A 20,519-nucleotide genomic window follows, 5' to 3' on the forward strand; every position below is an offset into this window, starting at 1 on the left:
CCACCCTGCTCAAGTGTTTGGGTCAACATTAAGGAAACTGCTAGGCTTAAACTAACATCATTGTCTTCCTGCACACGTGACCAGTGGCCAGGTACCTAGCTCTCACCTCACCCATAGTTCTATGCTCACTCCTGCAGCATGATTCACTATTCACATGTGGATTGAAACCAAGAAAAGGAATGTAACTAAAGCTTTCCATTTTCAGCTGTTAATTCTGTGATAATATGCAGGCTCTAGATTTCACAGAACGTCTCCATCAACCAGGTTGCTGCTGCTGCTGCCTCCTAGGAAAGAATTTTATGAGTATTGCCACAATGGCCAGTCGGGCTTGCTGCTCAGGGGAGAGACTCTAGTCTCCCTTCCATTAAACCCTTTAGATAACATTTTTCCTCCACATATTTTCACCTGAGAGATGGTATCGGATGTCTACACACATTGATTTTCAGCCTTAGCACTCAACAGGAGAAATTCTACTCTATCAAAGAGGGTCACTAGGAGGCAACATGGACTCGATGGTAGTGAGTTTGGTTTGGTTTTGAGTCCTTACACAACACACTTGTGTAAGTGGATAACATGACGGGCTGCTAACTCTAAGTTCATCAGTTCGAACCACCGGATGCTTCTCTGGAGAAGAGGAGGCTTTCTATTTCCACAAAGATCTGCAATCTCAGAAAACCACAGAGACAGGTCTACTCTGATCCATAGGGACACTAAGCTTGAACCGAATCGATAGCAGTGATTTTTTGTTGGGCCCTCACACTGAGGAACACACGGTGTGTAGTGTGTTGTGCCTGCTAACTGCATGGTAAGTGGCTTTAAACCACCAAGACCAAAGGGAGGCTTTCCACTAACAAGAAAATCTAGGGACCAGTTCTGCTCTGTCCACTTGATCAATATATATCGGAATAGATTTAATAACAGTGGATGCATATAAATCTCAAAGAGAAACCCGAATGGTGCAGGGGTTTAACATTTGGATGCTAACTGCAAGTTTGGTGTGAGAAAAGCACTAGACAACTCCCCAGGACAGCGATGAAGCTGGCTACTCACATAAAGAACCGCAGCCTTGGAAATCCGGGTGGGGTTTCCTACTCTGTCCTGAAGAGTCACTCTGAATCAGATTTCTCAAAGAACGAGAAGGTGGCTATGAAGTAGAATCAGCAGGGTTATTGCGTAATGGAGACTGCAGGACACAGGGTACTAGGAATTTCAGAAGCCTACGGATTTGTGTGGGGTCACTGATTTGGGCAAATGTGACTTGAACCTGGCTACCAGTAAAACATCGTGAACCACTCTGTGAAGCTCTAGTGTTTTAATTGGTCTCGGTTGTCTGAATTCCACTAACCTGAAGCTTCTTTTTTTAATTTTTTTTCATTTGTACTTTTCAATTCTTTGTCTTTTCTTCTGCAGGCTAGTTTTTCAGGGTATTGACAGCTCTTTCTAGGCTTTTGACAAACTCTTAATATGCCGGTTTCGGATCTTGTGCTGGCTACAGTTTTGTCTATGGGAGAGAGAGGGGCACCGAATCAAAGGGTTTATTCAGATTGTCTATGTGTCCTACTGTAGAACTCAGAGGTAACAGTCTGGTTACTGTCGTTGCCATCCGCCAGGGACTGAATTTAGGTTGCATGAGAAGAATGATAGGGATAAAAGTGATGTAAACAAAAGCAGATATCTTTAATACATTGAGCCCTGCAGAATCCAGCCCGAACATTGATCCTTTGTGGACTTTCACATACATTCTTTCCTGACTCCAAACCAGTTCTGTGTAGTCGGTGATTGTGACTGATTAGGAGGGCTCACTGCCCAGAAAACAAACTTCCTAGTTCTGCGTGAGTGCTCTTACAACTCAAGCGGTGATTTAGTGTGCTTCCGTTTCCATGATTGAAAAATGGGGTTGATAATTCTCCCCACATCATCCACATGTGGTTAGTCAATTAAATAACTAATGACACATGTAGGTAATTTAAAGTTAAGGGGCTTGGCTACTAAGCAAAAGGCTAGCTATTTGAATCCATTCAGAGGTCCCTCAGAAGAAAGGTCTGGTGCTATTTCCAAACTCTCAGCCCTGGGAAACCAATGGAGCAGAGTTCGATGACAGACAGAGTATCGCCAAAGGAGGGAGCTGCCCTGGAAAACCAATGGAGCAGAGTTCTATGAGAGACAGAGTGTTGCCAAGAGTGGGAGAAGCTAGATTGCCACATTTCCCCCCTATTTTAACACAATTCTGGAGGTCTGTAGGTGGAACTGTTGTAAAATGGGGCTGTTAACCAAATGGTCAAACATATGTAACCATTGGACCCTATCTCAGGAGAAAGAAGAGTTCTATTACAACCAGAAAAATGTTCCGGTCACCAAAGCATACACAAGGGAAGTTCTACCATGTTCCATGGTGGCACTATAAATTACCCTCAACTCGGTCGCAGTGGGTGTTTAAGAGATGCACTTCCATCGGGGATAGGCAACAAGACTGCATGCAACCTGGATCCACCCTGGTCAGATGTTTGGGTCAACATTCAGGAAACTGCTAGGCTTCTACCAACACCATTGTCTTCCTGCAGACGTGACCAGTGGCCAGGTAGTTAGCTCTCACATCACCTATATTTCTTTGCTCACTCCTGCAGCATGATTCACTATTGCATGTGGATTGAAACCAAGGGAAAGGAATGTACCTCAAACTTTCCATTTTCAGCTGTTAATTCTGTTATAATATGCAGTCTCTAGATTACACAAAAGGTCTCCTCCATCAACCAGGTTGCTGCTGCTGCTGCCACCTAGGAAAAATGTTATGAGATTTGCCTCGATGGCCAGTAGGGCTTGCTTCTCAGGGGACAGATTCTAGTCACCCTTCCATTAACTGCCTTAGATAATATTTTTCCTCCACACGCCTTCACCTGGGAGATGGTAGAGGATGTCTACACTCATTGAGTTACAGCCCCCGCACCCTACACGAGCAGTTCTACTCTATCCAAGAGGGTCACTAGGAGGCAACATGGACTCGAAGGTAGTTAGTTTCGTTTGGTTTTGGGTGCTCACACAACACACTTGTGTAAGGGGATAACACGACGGGCTGCTAACTGTAAGGCCAACAGTTCAAACCACCGGATGCTTCTCTGGAGACAGAGGAGGCTTTCTATTTCCACAAATATCTGCAATCTCAGAAACCCACAGAGACCGCTCTACTCTGATCCACAGGGACAACAACCTCAGAACTGAATCGACAGTAGTTATTTTTTTGATGGGACCTCACACTGAGAAGAACAGGGGGTGTAGTGTGTTGTACCTGCTAACTGCATGGTCAGCGGTTTGAAACCAGAAGTAACAAGGTAAGGCTTCCCACTAAACAGAAACTCTAAAGATCAGTTCTGCTCTCTCTACTTGATCACTATATATCGGATTAGATTTAATAGCAGTGGATGAGTATAAAAGTTAAACAGAAAACCTATTGGTGCAGGGCTTTAACATCTGGATTATAAATGCAAGTTTGGTGTCAGAAAGCCACCTGACAACTCCCAGGACAAAGATGAAGCTGGCTGCTCCCATAAAGATTCGCAGCCATGGAAATCCTGGTGGGGTTTCCTACTCTGTCCTGCAGTCACTGTGAATCAGAAGTATCAACGAACGAGAAGGTGGGTATAAAGTTAAATCAGCAGGGTAATTGGGTAATAGGGACTGCAGGACACAGGATAGTGGGAATTTCAGAAGCCTAGGGTTTTGGGTGGAGACACTGATTGAGGCCAATGTGATTTGAACGTGGGTAATACTGAACCAGCATAAACAAATGTGTGAAGGTCTAGTGTTTTCCGTGGTTAGGTTGTCTGAATTCCACTCACCTGGAGCTTTTTATTTTTTTTTCCCTTGTCGCTTTTGATTCTTTGTATCCTCTTCTGTGGGCTAGTTTTTCAGGGTATTGACAGCTCTTTCTAGACTTTTGACAACTCTTAACCTGCAGGTTTCGGATCTGGTGCTGGCTACAGTTTTGTCTATGGGAGAGAGAAGGGCACAGAACCAAAGTGTCTTTCAGATGGTCTATGTGTCCTACTGTAGAAGTCACACAGAACAGTCTGGTTACTTTTGTTGCCATCCGCCTGGGGCTGAGTTTTGGTTGCATGAGAAGAATGATAGGGATTAAAGTGATGCAAACACAAGCAAGTATCTTTAATACAGGGATCCCTCCTGAATCCAGACTGAACATTGATCCCTTGTTGGGTCTTTACATACAGCCTCTCCTGACTCCAAAACAGTTCTGAGTAGTCGGTGATTGTGACTGAGTAGGAGTGCTCACTGCCTAGATATCAAACTTCCTGTTTCTGCATGAGCGCTCTTCCAACTCCAGCGGTGTCGTAGTGTGCCTCAGTTTCCTTGTTTGAAAAATGGGGTGGATAATTCTCCCCACATCCTCCACTTTGTGGTTAGTCAATTAAATAACTAATCACGCCTATAGGTTATTTAAAGTTAAGGACCTTGTCTACTAAGCAAAAACCTGGCTATTTGAATACATTCAGAAGTCCCTCAGAAGAAAGTCCTGGTGTAATAATTCCAAATTCTCAGCCCAGGAAAACCAAATGCAGCAGAGTTCTAGGACAGACAGGCAGTCACCAACAGTGGGAGCAGCTATATTGCCACTTTCCCCACTATTTTAACAGATCCAGCAGGCCTGGTGCTGGAATGGGTGTAAAATGGGGCTGCTAAAAATATGGTCAAAAATTTATAACCAGTGGCCTCTATCTCAGGAGGAAGACGAGGTCTACAACTCCCATTAAAGTGTCCCAACCACTAAAACGTACACAAGGGCTGTTCTACCTTGTTTTATGGTGGCACTAATAGTCACCATCAACTCGATGGCAGAGAGTGTTTGTGAGTTGCACTTCCATCTGTGTTAGGCAGCAATACTACATGCAACCTGGATCCAACTTGCTCAGATGTTTCGGTCAACATTCAGGCAACTGCTAGGCTTAAACCAACACCATTGTCTCCCTGCAGATGTGACCAGTGGCCAGGTAGCTAGCTCTGACCTCACTTATAGTTCTTTGCTCAATTCTACAGCATGATTCACTATTCTCATGTGGTTTGAAACCAAGGGAAAGGAATGTAACTCAAGCTTTCCATTTTCAGCTGTAAATTCTATGACACTATGCAGGCTCCAGATTACATAAAGGTTCTCAACCAACAAGATTGTTGCTACTGCTGCCACCAAGAAATATGTTTATGAGCATTGCCTCAATGGCCAGAAGGGCTTGCTACTCAGGGGACAGACTCTAGTCACCCTACCATTACCGTTAGGTAATATTTTTCCTCCACCGTCCTTACCTGGGAGATGGTTGAGGATGTCTACACGCATTAAGTTACAACCTCAGCACCCCACAGGAGCAGTTCTACTCTAACCAAGGCGGTCATACAGTCAACATGGACTAGAAGGTAGTAAATTTGGTTTGCTTTTGAGTCCACACACAACACACTTGTGTAAGTGGATAACACGACGGGCTGCCAACTCTAAGGTCAACAGATCGAACCACCGGATGCTTCTCTGGAGAAAGAGGAGGCTTTATATTTCCACAAAGATCTGCAATCTCAGAAACCCACAGAGACAACGCTATTGTGATCCACAGGGACACTAACTCAGAACTGAATCGATAACAGTGATTTTTTTGTTGGGACCTTACAATGAGGAGCACAGGGGTGTAGTGTATTGTGCCTGCTAACTGCATAGTCAGCGGTTTAAAACCACCAAGACTAAAGTGAGACTTTCCACTAACCAGATAATCTAGGGCGCAGTTCTGCTCTGTCCACTTGATCACTATATATCGGAATAGATTTAATAGCAGTGGATGAATATAAACCTCAAAGCGAAAACCTATTGGTGCAGGAGTTTAACATCTGGATGCTAACTGCAAGTTTGGTGTGAGAACAGCACCAGAAACTCCAGGGAGAAAGATGAAGCTGGCTGCTCACATAAAGATCCGCAGCCTTGGAAATCCTGGTGGGGTTTCCTACTCTGTCCTGAAGAGTCACTTGAATCAGAAATCTCAAAGAACGAGAAGGTGGCTATAAAGTAGAATCAGCAGGGTTATTGCATAAAGGAGACTGCAGGACACAGGGTACTAGGAATTTCAGAAGCCTACGGATTTGGGTGGAGACACTGATTCAGGCCAATATGACTTGTACCTGGCTACCACTAAACCAGTGTGAACCAGTCTGAGCAGCACTAGTGTTTTCATTGGTCTCAGATGTCTGAATTTCACTCACCTGGAACTTTTTTTCTTTTTTTCACTTGCAGCTTTCGATTATGTGTCTTCTCTTCTGCAGGCCAGTTTTTCAGGGTATTGACAGCTCTTTCTAGACTTTTGAAAAACTCTTATTCTGCAGGTTTCGGATCTGGTGCTGGCTGAAGTTTTGACTATGTTAGGGAGAAGGGCACAGAATCAAAGGGTCTATTCAGATGGTCTATGTGTCCTACTGTAGAAGTCAGACAGAAAGTCTGGTTACTGTCGTTGCCATCTGCCAGGGACTGAATTTTGGTTTCATGAGAAGAATGATAGGGATAAAAATGATGTAAACACAAGCAGATATCTTTAATACATTGATCCCTGCAGAATCCAGCCTGAACATTGATCCTTTGTGTACACTTTAGATATAGTCTCTCCTTACTCCAAAACAGTTCTGAGTAGTCGGTGATTGTGACTGTTAGGAGGGCTCTCTGCCTAGATAACAAACTTCCTAGTTCTGCATGAGCGCTCTTACAACTCAAGTGGTGATTTAGTGTGCCTCAGTTTCCATGTTTGAAAAATGGTGTGGATAATTCTCCCCACATTATCCACATGTGGTTAGTCAAATAAATAACTAATGACACATATAGGTAATTTAAAGTTAAGGGGCTTGGCTACTAAGCAAAATGCTGGCTATTTGAATCCATTCAGAGGTCCCTCAGAAGAAAGGCCTGGTGTTACTTCCAAACTTGCAACCCTGGGAAACCAATGGAGCAGAGTTCTATGACATACAGAGTATCGCAGAGAGTGGGAGCAGCCCTGGGAAAACAATGGAGCAAGTTCTATGACAGACAGAGTGTCGCCAAGGGAGGGAGCAGATAGATTGCTACATTTCCCCCTATTTTAACATAATTCAGGAGGCCTGGTGGTGGAATTTTTGTAAAATGAGGCTGATAATGAAATGTTCGAAAATATGTAACCAATGGATCTTATCTCAGCAGAAAGAATAGGTCTTTTACGACCAGAAAAGTGTTCCGGTCACCAAAGCATACACATGGGAAGTTCTAAAATGTCCCATGTTGGCACTATAAATCACCCTCAACTCGGTGGCAGTGAGGGTTTAAGAGATGCACTTCCATCTGGGTTAGGCAACAAGACTGCATGCAACTTGGATCCTCACTGGTCAGATGTTTGGGTCTAAATTCAGGAAACTGCTAGGCTTAAACCAACTCCATTGTCTTCCTGCAGATGTGACCAGTGGCCAGGTAGCTAGCTCTCACCTCACCTATAGTTATTTCCTCTCTCCTGCAGCAGGATTCACTATTCCCATGTGGATTGAAAATAAGGGAAAGGAATGTAACTCAAGCTTTCCATTTTCAGCTGTTAATTCTGTGATAATATGCAGACTCTAGATTACACAGAAGGTCTTCATCAAACAGGTTGCTGCTGCTGCTGCTACCTAGGAAATAATTTTATGAGAATTGCCTCGATGGCCAGTCGGGCTTGCTCCTCAGGGTACAGACTCTAGTCACCCTTCCAATATCCGCCATAGATAATATTTTTCCTCCACAATTCTTCACCTGGGATATGATAGAGGATGTCTACACTCATTGTGTTACAGCTCCCGCACCCCACAGGAGCAGTTCTACTCTATGCAAGAGGGTCACTAGGAGGGAACATGGACTCGAAGGTAGAGAGTTTGGTTTGGATTTGGGTCCTAACGCAACACACTTGTGTAAGAGGATAACACGACTGGCTGCTAACTCTAAGGTCACCAGTTCGAACCACCGGATGCTTCTCTGGAGAAATAGGAGGATTTCTATTTCCACAAAGATCGGCAATCTCAGAACCCTACAGAAACAGGTCTACTGTGATCCAGAGGGACACTAAGCTCTGAACTGAATCGATAGCAGTGATTTTTTTTTTGTTGGGACTTCACACTGAGCACCACAGGGGATGTAGTGTGTTGTGCCTGCTAACTGCATGGTCAGCGGTTTAAAACCACCAAGACAAAATGAGGCTTTCCACTAACCAGAAAATCTAGGGATCAGTTGTGCTCTGTCCTCTTGATCACTATATATCAGAATAAATTTAATAGCAGTGGATGAATATAAGCCTCAAAGAGAAATCCGAATGGTGCAGGGGATTAACATCTGCATGTTAAATGCAAGATGGTGTGAGAAAAGCACCAGACAAATCCCAGGACAGAGATGAAGCTGGCTGCTCACATAAAGATCCACAGCTTTGAAATCCAGGTGAGGTTTCTTACTCTGTCCTGAAGAGTCACTCTGAATCAGAAGTCTCAAAGAAAGAGAAGGTGGCTATAAAGTACAATCAGCAGGGAAATTGCGTAATGGAGACTGCAGGACACAGGGTACTAAGAATTTCAGAAGCCTAGGGATTTGGGTGGAGACATTGATTCAGGCCAATGTGAATTGAACCTGTCTACCACTAAACCAGCGTGAACCAATCTGAGAAGCTCTAGGGTTTTCATTGGTCTCGGGTGTCTGAATTCCACTCACCTGGAGCTTCTTTTTTAAATTTTTTTTCACTTGTAGCTTTCAATTCTGTGTCTTCTGTTTTGCAGGGTAGTTGTTCAGGGTATTGACAGCTCTTTCTAGACATTTGACAAACTCTTAATCTGCAGGTTTCGGATCTGGTGCTGGCAGCAATTTTGTCTATGGGAGGGAGAGGGGCACAGAATCAAAGGGTCTATTCAGATGGTCTGTGTGTCCTACTATAGATGTCAGACAGAACAGTCTGGTTATTGTCGTTGCCACCCGCCAGGGACTGAGTTTAGGTTGCATGAGAAGAATGATAGGGATAAAAGTGGTGTAAACAAAAGCAGACACATTTAACACACTGATTCCTGCAGAATCCAGCCTGAACATTGATCCTTTGTGGATTCTTTACATACAATCTCCCTGACTCCAAACCATGTCTTAGTAGTCGGTGATTGTGACTGAGTAGGAGGGCTCACTGCCTAGATAACAAACTTCCTAGTTCTGCATGAGCGCCCTTACAACTCAAGCGGTGATTCAGTGTGCCTCAGTTTCCATGTTTGAAAAATGGGGTTGATAATTCTCCCCACATCATCCACATGTAGTTACTCAAATAAATAACTAATGACACCTATAGGTAATTTAAAGTAAAGGGGCTTGGTTAGTAAGCAAAAGGCTGGCTTTTAGAATCCATTCAGAGGTCCCTCAGAAGAAAGGCTTGAGGTTACTTCCAAACTCTCAGCCCTGGGAAACCAATGGAGCCAAGTTCTATGACAGACAGAGTATGCCAAGAGTGGGAGAAGCACTGGGAAACCAATGGAGCAAGTTCTATGAGAGACAATGTGTCGCCAAGAGTGGGAGCAAGTAGATTGCCAAATTTCCCCAGATTTTAACACAATTCAGGAGTCCTGGTGGAGGAATTGTTTTAAAATGGGGCTGTTAACCAAATGGGCAAAAATATGTAACCATTGGACCCTATCTCAGGAGAAAGAATAGGTCTGTTACGACCAGAAAATATTACGGTCACCAGGAAAGTTCTAAAATGTCCCATTGTGGCACTATAAATCACCCTCAACTTGGTCGCAGTGAGGTTTAAGAGATGCACTTCCATCTAGGTTAGGCAGCAAGACTGCATGCAACCTGGATCTGCCCTGGTCAGATGTTTGTGTAAACATTCAGGCAACTGCTAGGCTTAAACCAACACCATTGTCTTCCTGCAGACGTGACCCGTGGCCAGGTAGCTAGCTCTCACCTCACCTATAGTCCTTTCCTCCCTCTTGAAGCATGATTCACTATTCCCATGTGGATTGAAACCAATGGAAAGGAATGTAACTCAAGCTTTCCATTTTCATCTGATAATTCTGTGATACTATTCTGGCTCTAGATTACACAGAAGATCTTCATCAACCAGGTTGCTACTGCTACTGCCACCTAGGAAAGAATATTATGAGAATTGCCTCGATGGCCAGTCGGGCTTGCTCCTTAGGGGAGAGACTCTAGTACCCTTCCATTAACCCCGTTAGATAATATTTTTCCTCCACAATTCTTCACCTGGGAGATGGTAGAGTTTGTCTACTCTCATTGAGTTACAGCCTCAGCACCCCACAGGAGCAGTCCTACTCTATGCCAGAGGCTCACTAGGAGGGAACTTGGTCTCGAAGGTAGTGAGTTTGGTTTGGATTTGGGTCCTAACACAACACACTTGTGTAAGTGGATAACACGATGTGCTGCTAACTCTAAGGTCAACAGTTCGAACCACCGGGTGCTTCTCTGGAGAAAGAGGAGGATTTCTATTTCCACAAAGATCTGCAATCTCAGAAACCGACAGAGACAGGTCTACTGTGATCCAGAGGGACACTAAGCTCTGAACTGAATCGATAGCAGTGATTTTTTTTGTTGGGAGCTTACACTGAGGAGCACAGGGGGTGTAGTGTGTTGTGCCTGCTAACTGCATGGTTAGTGGTTTAAAACCACCAAGACCAATGAGGCTTTCTACTAACCAGAAAATCTAGGGATCAGTTGTGCTCTGTCCTCTTGATCCCTATATATCAGAATAGATATAATAGCAGTTGATGAATATAAACCTCAAAAAGAAACCCGAATGGTGCAGGGAATTAACATCTGGATGATAAATTAAAAATATTTTTCCTCCACAAATCTTCACCTGGGAGATGGTAGAGGATGTCTACACTCATTGACTTACACCCTCAGAACCCCATAGGAGCTGTTCTACTCTATGCCAGAGGGTCACTTAAAGGGAACGTGGACTCGAAGGTAGTGAGTTTGGCTCGGATTTAGGTCCTAACACAACACACTTTGTAAGTGGATAACACGACGGGCTGCTAACTCAACTGTTTGAACCACCAATGCTTCACAATCCTGAAAAAAAGTTTATTGCACGACGAATAAATTACTTGAACCTTCATTTTAGAACTGTCATGTGAGAAGACAGATATTCGTTGATTAGGAAACTGTTCACAAATTGTGACGAATTCAGTTACAATGTTACGGATATTAATCGAGAATCAGGGAGGGTAACTGCTTCCCTTTGCAGTGTTGTTCTCTGCGTGAAGCATAACGACAAGAGGGCGGGACTGGGATTGAAATTCCATAGGGTATGTTTGTAAGAGTCATACACCCACATAGAGTAATGTGTACCTTCTGAGAATTGAATTGCATCCAATCAAAGCACCTCAGATTTATTTCTGGAACAGTCTCCAGTGACTGCATGCCCAATTAATTTCTTTGGGAAAAGTTTTTGATTGGAAATAGTAGGCGTTGACATAAAAATATGTAACTTTAAACCAAGTGGTGTTTTGGAGCAGAGAAATAAGAGCTAGAGTGACAAAGCATTTTGGGCAGTATTGATTCATAAGGCTTCTCCGGGAAATTCATAACCTGACACTGATATTGCTCACATACAGGATGACAGGGAGGAAGATTCTGGCCCTGAGCACTTTGATCTCTATACTCGTTGCTCTATTACGTGACAGTATGAATTAGCAAGCTCCACCAAGGTGCCTGTTCACTCGAGCACCTGTTATGGGAGTAGATGTTGACCAAAATAATCTTTTGTCGTTCATACAAATTTTTTTTGGATTGATGAGGTCATTGAAAAGTTACTACAGAAGAAACCAGTTCAAGAACCTCAAACTGCCACTTGACTTCAATACTGTTCAAGAAGAAGATATAAGGATTTAGTGCACAACGATTACATATGGAAAGTTCTTTGTCTGATCATGATTCATGGTTTGGTGGCACTAGCCTGAAGAAATGGTATTGAACTATGAATAAATTCCTGGAATCTTCATTTTGTAACCGTCATGTGAAAAGACTGATGTTCATTGATAACGAAATTGTTCGCTGCAAGAAAATTGACAAATTTAGTTACAATATTACTGTTATTATTAGAGAACAATGGATGCTATGTGCTTTCCTTTGCAATGTTGTTCTCTGAGTGAAGCATAATCCCAGGAGGGCGGGACTGGGCTGGAAATTCTATAGGGTATATTTGTAAGAGTCATCACACACATAGGGTAGTGTGTACCTTTTGAGAATTGAATTGCATCCAACCAAAGCACCTCAGATTTATTTCTGAAATAGTCTCCAGTGACTGCTTGCCCTCTTAATGTCTTTGGGAAAAGTTTCTGACTGGAAATTGTAGTCCTTGAGCCAAAAAATGGAATTTTAAACCAAAAGATGTTTTGGAGCAGAGAAATAAGAGGTAGAGTGACTCAGCATTTTGCGCAGTATTGATTCATAAGGCTTTTTCGGGAAATTCATAAGGTGACACTGATATTGCTCACATACAGGATGACAGGGAGAAAGATTCTGGCCATGAGCTCTTTGATCTCTATACTCGTTGCTCTATTATGTGACAGTATGTCCTAGCCAGCTCCACCAAGGTGCCCATTCACTCGAGCACCTGTTATCGGAGTAGATGTTGAACAAAATAATCTTTTGTCTTTAATACAATTTTTTTTCTGATTCATGAGGTCATTGAAAAGTTACTAAGGAATTAACCAGTTCAAGAACCTCAAACTGCCACTTTACTTCGAAACTGTTCAGGAAGCAGAAATAAGGATTCAGTGCACAACGGTTACATTTGGAAAGTTCTTTGTCTGATCCTGATGCATGGTTTGGTGGCACTAGCCTGAAGAAATTTTGTTGAACCATGAATAAATTCCTGGAATCTTCATTTTGTAACCGTCATGTGAGAAGACTGATGTTCGTTGATTATGAAATTGCTTGCTGCAAGAAAAATGACAAATTTAGTTACAATATTACGGTTATTATTAGAGAGCCATGGAGGCTATTTGCTTCCCTTTGCAGTGTTGTTCTCTGAGTGAAGCATAACCACAAGAGTGCGGGACTGAGCTGGAAATTCAATAAGGTATGTTTGAAAGAGACATGCATCACCATTGAGTAGTAGTGTGTACCTTTTGAGAATTGAATTGTATCCAAACAGAGCACGTCAGATTAATCCCTGGAGTTGTCTCCAGTGACTTCTTGCCCTATTAAAGTCATTGGGAAAAGTTTCTGTTTGGAAATTTTAGTCCTTGACATCAAAAAATCCAATTCAAATCGAAGAGGTGTTTTGGACCAGAGAAATAAGTGTGACAGTGACTCATCATTTTGTGCAGTATTGAAAAACCAAAACCCAGAAGCCAAGGAAACACTCTAAAGGCCATAATCACTCCAGCCAACACCCAAGAGACCCTAAGAGTCATAAACGTTTTAAAAGCCTTGAGAAAAAGCTTAGAAGTCCTAAATAAACCCCTTAAATGTAAGACAAACCATATGAACTGTCCTTAAATATTCCCCAACTTCCCTCAAAAAAACCTCTAAATATAACCCCAAACCCAAAGAAAGCACACAACTCAAACACTAAGAAATATTCACCCTTTAAACACCCTAAAGTCTGATTCGCCCTCAGTCCCGGGGGAGCAGCCAGGCGGCAGCTGGTCCTGGAGACCCAGCGCGGACCCAGAGGGAGCAGTGCGGAGGCCATGCTCAGGTCCCCGGCTGTGATGAGCAGCTCAGGACAAAAGCGCGCTAGCCAAGGGGACATGAATGCTGGGGCCAGCCTAGGCCCTGAGGAAATGGGGGCGCTGCTGAGGAACCCGCCAGAGCGCGGTTGGGGTCTAGACCTTCAGGAAAGTGGAACTTAATAGCGGGGGGGAAGGCGGTGCCTGAGCAAGCTGAGGCTCGCTGAGAAAGGGTGGGGATGGGGGCTGTCGGAAGTACTCCCCCGTGATTGGAGGATGGCAGGGAAATTGAACACAGTTGAGCGTGGGCAGCTGACAAACTGGGAACCCCTGGCAGAGTCACTGCCTTGTCTCCCTCCTCTTGCCTCTGGAAGCAGCCCCGACGAGCTCCGCCCCATTATGCCTTCTCATTGGCTAAGCTGAAAAGAACTCCGGCATGCCCCTTGTTTCCATGGGGTCACTTGACTGGCAGATGTATTGACCAATAAGCGTGCTCAACTCTGGTGAGATTGTTGGCTGATGCTCCCTTGGATTTCTGTTTGTGCCTTGGACTCAGCTTCAGGCTGTGGGTAGTCGCGCACTCACCCCCCAGGTCTCTGAGGAGTACTGATTACCCTCTTTTCTATTGCGCTGAGTGGTGGGTGAGGGTGGGTAAGGTGCTCCTCGAAAAGTGCCCCCTTAAAGGGACAGGAGAATTTGCGGGGGTCCTACGTAGTCTGAGGACCTTGTGGGGGCCGAGGGGGGTTCGCTGTATTTACAGAGGCGAAACATACCCCAGGGACCCGGGTGAGTGTGTGCGCAGACCAGGTGGCGGAGCACAAAAGTTACGTTTGGAAAGTTCTTCTTTTGGTCATAATTCAGTGTTTGATGGCACAAGCCTTAAAAAAAGGTTATTGGACCACGAATTAATTACTTGAACCTTCATTTTGGAACTGCCATGTGAGAAGACTGATATTCGTTGATTAGGAAATTGTTCACAAATTGTGACCAATTCAGTTACAATGTTATGGATATTACTCAAGAGCCAGGGAGGGTAACTGCCGCCCTTTGCAGTGTTGTTCTCTGAATGAAGCATGACCACAAGAGGGCGGGATTGGGCTGGAAATTTTATAGGGTATATTTGTGAGAGTCATACACCCACATAGAGTAGTGCATACCTTTTGAGAATTGAATTGCATCCAACAAAAGCACCTCAGATTTATTTCTGGAACAGTCTCCAGTGACTTCTTGCCCTATTAATGTCTTTGGGAAAAGTTTCTGACTGGAAATTGTAGTCCTTGACATCAAAAAATATAATTTTATACCAAAAGATTTTTAGAGCAGAGAAATAAGAGCTAGAGTGACTCAGCATTTTGGGCAGTATTGAATGATAAGCCTTCTTCGGGAAATTCATAACCTGACACTGATATTGCTCACATGCAGGATGACAGGGAGGAAGATTTTGGCCATGAGCTCTTTGATCTCTATACTCGTTGCTCTATTAGGTGACAGTATGAATTAGCCAGCTCCCCCAAGGTGCCTGTTCACTCGAGCACCTGTAATGGGAGTAGATGTTGAACAAAATAATCTGTTGTCGTTCATACAATTTTTTTTTTCGGATTGATGAGGTCATTGAAAAGTTACTACGGAAGAAACCAGTTCAAGAACCTCAAACTGCCACTTGACTTTCAAACTGTTCAAAAAGCATAAATAAGTATTCAGCGCATAACGGTTACATTTGGAAAGTTCTTTGTCTGATCCTGATGCATGGTTTGGTGGCACTAGCCTGAAGAAATTTTGTTGAACCATGAATAAATTCCTGGAATCTTCATTTTGTAACCGTCATGTGAGAAGACTGATGTTCGTTGATTACGAAATTGTACGCTGCAAGAAAAATGACAAATTTAGTTACCATATTACGGTTATTATTAGAGAGCCATGGAGGCTATATGTCTCCCTTTGCAGTGTTGTTCTCTGAGTGAAGCATAACCACAAGAGGGCGGGACTGGGCTGGAAAATCAATAGGTGAGGTTTGAAAGAGACATACCTCCACATGGAGTAGGAGTGTGTACCTTTTGAGAATTGAATTGCATCCAACCAGGGCACGTCAGATTTATCCCTGGAATTGTCTCCAGTGACTGCTTGTCCTATTGATGTCTTTGGGAAAGGTTTCTGTTCGGAAATTTTAGTCCTTGACATCAATAAATGTAATTGAATATCAAAGAGGTGTGTTGGACCAGAGAAATAAGTGTGACAGTGACTCATCATTTTGTGCAGTATTGAAAAACCAAAACCCAGAAGCCAAGGAAACACTCTATTAGCCATAATCACACCGGGCAACACCAAAGACACCCTAAAACTCTTAAAAGCCTTGAGAAAAAGCTTAAAAGTCATAAATGATAACCTCAAATGAAAGACAAACCATATGAACCATCCTTAATTATTCCCCAACTTCCCTCAAAAAAAAAAAACTCGAAGGATAACCCCAAACCCAAAGAAAGCAAACAACTAAAACACTAAGAAATATTTACCCTATAAACAACCTAAAGTCTGATTCGCCCTCAGTCCCGGGGGAGCAGTCAGGCGGCAGCCCATCCTGAAGATCCAGCGCGGACCCCGCGGGTGCAGGACAGAGGCCATGCTCAGGTCCCTGGCTGTGCTGAGCAGCTCAGGACCAAAGTGCGCCCGCCAAGGGGCCCGAATGCTTGTGCCGGCCTAGGGTCTTAGGAAATGGGGGTGCTGCTGAGGAACCCGCCAGAGGAAGGTTGGGGTCTAGAGCTTCAGGAAAGTGGGACTTCAGAGCTTGGGAGGAGGTGCCAGGACAACCAGAGTCTCCCTGAGAGAGGGTGGGGATGGGGGCCATCGAAAGCACTTCCCTGTGCTGGGAGGATGGCAGGGAAATTGAACACAGGTGAGCTGGCGCAGCTGGCAAGCTGCGAACCCCTGGCAGAGTCACTGTCTTGTCTTCTGGAAGCAGCCCTGGCGGGCTCCACCCCCAATATGCCCTCTCATTGTCTAAGCTGAGAAGAACTCCCGCCCCAGGCGTGCCCCTTGTTTCCATGGGGTCACTTGACTGGCAGATATATTGACTAATAGGCGTGCTCATCTCTGGTGAGCTTGTTGGCAGGTGCTCCCTTGGATTTCTGTGTGTGCCTTGAACTCAGCTTCAGGCTGTGTGTAGTCACGCACTCACCCCCCAAGTCTCTGAGGAGTACTGATTACCCTCTTTTCTATTGCGCTGAGTAGTCGGTGGGGGTGGGTAAGGTGCTTCTTGAAGAAGTGCCCCCTTACAGGGACAGGAGCATTTGCGGGGGTCCTACCTGGTCTGAGAACCTTGTGGGGACCCAGTGGGAGTCGCTGTATTTACAGAGGCGAAACATTCCCTAGGGACCCGGGTGAGTATGTGCGCAGACCAGGGGGCAGAGCACTAAAGTGACGTTTGGAAAGTTCTTCTTTGGGTCATAATTCAGTGTTTGATGGCACAAGCCTTAAAAAAAGGTTATTGGACCACGAATAAATTACTTGAAACTTCATTTTGGAACTGCCATGTGAGAAGACTGATATTTGTTGATTAGGAAATTGTTCACAAATTGTGATGAATTCAGTGACAATGTTATGGATATTACTCGAGAGCCAGGGAGGCTAACTTCTTCCCTCTGCAGTGTTTTTCTCTGAGTGAAGCATAATGCCAAGAGGACGGGAGGGGCTGGAAATTCTATAGGGTATATTTGTAAGAGTCATACACTCACATAGAGTAGTGTGTACCTTTTGAGAATTGAATTGCATCCAACCTAAGCACCTCAGATTTATTTCTGGAACAGTCTCCAGTGACTGCTTGCCCTATTAATGTCTTTGGGAAAAATTTCTGACTGGAAATTGTAGTCCTTGGCATCAAACAATGTAATTTTAAACCAAAAGATGTTTTGGAGCAGAGAAATAAGAGCTAGAGTGACTCAGCATTTTGGGCAGTATTGATTCATAAGGCTTCATCTGGAAATTCATATCCTGACTCTGATATTGCTCACATACAGGATGACAGGGAGGAAGATTCTGGCCATTAGCACTGTGATCTCTATACTCGTTGGTCTATTACATGACAGTATAAATTAGCCAGCTCCACCAAGGTGCCCATTCACTCGAGTACCTGTTATGGGAGTAGATGTTGACCAAATTATTCTTTTGTCGTTCATACATTTTTTTTTTCGGATTGATGAGGTCATTGAAAAGTTACTACGGAAGAAACCAGTTCAAGAACCTCAAACTGCCACTTGACTTCAAAACTGTGCAAGAAGAAGATATAAGGATTTAGTGCACAATGGTTACATTTGGAAAGTCCTTTGTCTGATCATGATTCATGGTTTGGTGGCACTAGCCTGAAGAAATGGTGTTGAACCATGAATAAATTCCTGGAATCTTCCTTTTGTAACCATCACGTGAGAAGACTGATGATCGTTGATTATGAAATTGTTCGCTGCAAGAAACATGACAAATTTAGTTACTGTATTATGGTTATTATTAGAGATCCATGGAGGCTATATGCTTCCCTTTGCAGTGTTGTTCTCTGAGTGAAGCATAACCACAAGAGGGTGGGACTGGGCTGGAAATTCAATAGGGTACGTTTGAAAGAGACATACATCCACATTGTGTAGTAGTGTGTACCTTTTGAGAATTGAATTGCATCCAACCAGAGCATGTCAAGTTTTTTTTATTTCTCCTCTTTTATCTTTTTATTTTATTTTTTAACATTTTATTAGGGACTCATACAACTCTTATCACAATCCATACATATACATACATCAGTTGTATGAAGCACATCCATACATTCCCTGCCCCAATCATTCTCAAGGCATTTGCTCTCCACTTAAGCCCCTTGCATCAGGTCCTCCCTGGAGTTGTCTCCAGTGACTGCTTGCCCTATTAATGTCTTTGGGAAAAGTTTCTGTTTGGAAATTTTAGTCCTTGACATCAAAAATTCTAATTGAAAATCAAGAGGTGTTTTGGACCAGAGAAATAAGTGTGACAGTGACTCATCATTTTGGGCAGTATTGAAAATCCAAAACCCAGAAACCAAGGAAACACTCTAAAAGCTATAATCACACCAGGCAACACCCAATACACCCTAAAACTTTTAAAAGTCTTGAGAAAAAGTTTAGAAGTCCTAAATAATCACCTTAAATGAAAGACAAACCATATGAACCATACTTAATTATTCCCCAACTTCCTTAAAAAAAAACTCGAAAGATAATCCCAAACCTAAAGAAAGCAAACAACTAAAACACTAAGAAATGTTTACCCTATAAACACCTTAAAGTCTGATTCGCCCTCAGTCTCAGGGGAGCAGCCAGGAGGCAGCCGGTCCATGAGACGCAGGGCGGGCCCAGCGGGATCAGTGCTGAGGCCATGCTCAGTTCCCTGGCTGTGCCAAGCAGCTCAGGACCAAAGTGGGCCCGCCAAGGGGCCCGAATGCTGGGGCCGGCCTAGGGTCTTAGGAAATGGGGGTGCTGCTGAGGAACCCGCCAGAGCAAGGTTGGGGTCTAGACCTTCAGCAAAGTGGAAATTCAGAGCAGGGGAGGAGGTGCCAGGGCAACCAGAGGCTCCCTGAGGGAGGGTGGGGATGGGGCCGTCGGAAGCGCTTCCCTGTGCGGGGAGGATGGCAGGGAAATTGAACACAGGTGAGCTGGGGCAGCTGACAAGCTGCGAACTCCTGGCAGAGTCACTGTCTTGTCTCCCCTGTCTTGCTTCTGGAAGCAGCCCTGGCAGGCTCCACCCACAATATGCCCTCTCATTGGCTAAGCTGAGAAGAACTCCCGCCCCAGGCGTGCCCCTTGTTTCTTTCTTTCTTTTTTTTTTATTGCAGCTTTTTATTTTATTTTTTTAAACGTTTTATTAGGGGCTCATACAACTCTTCACAGTTCATACATACACATACATAAATTGTATAAAGCACATCTGTACATTCTTTGCCCTAATCATTTTCTTTTCTTTCTTTCTTTCTTTTTCCCTTTTCTTTTTTTACATTTTATTAGGGACTCATACAACTCTTATCACAATCCATACATATACATACATCAATTGTATAAAGCACATCCATACATTCCCCGCCCCAATCATTCTCAAAGCAATTGCTCTCCACTTAAGCTCTTTGCATCATGTCCTCTTTTTTTCCCCTCCCTCCCCGCTCTCCCCTCCCTCATGTACCCTTTGTAATTTATACATCGTTATTTTGTCATATCTTGCTTTATCCGTGTCTCCCTCCCCCCCCCCCCTTCTCTGCCGTCCCTCTCCCAGGGAGGAGGTCACACGTGGATCCCTGTAATCAGTTCCCCCTTTCCAACCCACTCACCTTACACTTTCCCAGCATCGCCCCTCACACCCTTGGTCCTGAAGGTATCATCCACCCTGGATTCCCTGTGCCTCCAGCCCTCATATGTACCAGTGTACAACCTCTGCCCTATCCAGCCCTGCAAGGTAGAATTCGGATCATGGTAGTTGGGGGGAGGAAGCATCCAGGATCTGGGGGAAGGCTGTGCTCTTCGTCGGTACTACCTTGCACCCTGACTGACCCATCTCCTCTCCTAAACCCCTCTATGAGGGGATCTCCTGTGGCCGACACTTGGGCCTTGGGTCTCCACTCTGCACTTCCCCCTTCATTCAATGTATATATATATATATATATATATATATATATATATATATATATATATATATATATATATATATATACACACATACACACACATATTCTTTTTTTTTTTTTTTTGCATGATGCCTTATACCTGGTCCCTTTGGCACCTCTGATCGCACTGGCTGGTGTGCTTCTTCCATGTGGGCTGTTTTGCTTCTCA

Source organism: Tenrec ecaudatus, chromosome 11, assembly GCF_050624435.1.
Source record: "Tenrec ecaudatus isolate mTenEca1 chromosome 11, mTenEca1.hap1, whole genome shotgun sequence".
NCBI lineage: Eukaryota > Metazoa > Chordata > Mammalia > Afrosoricida > Tenrecidae > Tenrec > Tenrec ecaudatus.